The sequence below is a fragment of the Corvus brachyrhynchos genome, unplaced genomic scaffold (assembly GCF_000691975.1).
Source record: "Corvus brachyrhynchos isolate BGI_N302 unplaced genomic scaffold, ASM69197v1 scaffold708, whole genome shotgun sequence".
Taxonomy (NCBI): Eukaryota; Metazoa; Chordata; class Aves; order Passeriformes; family Corvidae; genus Corvus; species Corvus brachyrhynchos.
This window is the reverse complement of record NW_008239557.1, coordinates 79,335-79,559: the sequence shown is the minus strand read 5'-3', so window position 1 is coordinate 79,559 and position 225 is coordinate 79,335. Positions and strand designations below refer to the sequence as shown.

At 30.7% G+C, this 225-nt stretch overlaps 1 long non-coding RNA gene across 2 annotated transcripts in view; it reads right to left on the bottom strand.

Annotated features, from left to right (window-relative positions):
- The window catches only part of LOC108448609, a 21,740-nt gene that overhangs the window by 21,415 nt on the left and 100 nt on the right, over positions 1-225 (bottom strand). The window lies entirely within an intron of this gene.

Below are 225 nucleotides of genomic sequence, written 5' to 3'. Positions count from 1 at the left end.
AGCAGGAATCTGAAAAGAATTTGGTTAGCCCTCAGGAAGGAACACTTACACTTAATTTCAAGACATTTAATGATGGTTGACATTTGCTATGGTCCGTGGAGTTCTCCTTTATAAAGATTAAGGTTTCAGAAATGGTACTCAGGATATTTTAAGTTATGGTAAATTTTAAATTATTATTTTTTTCTGTTAGTGTTCCAGTTTGGGCAAATTTAGAAATATATATAT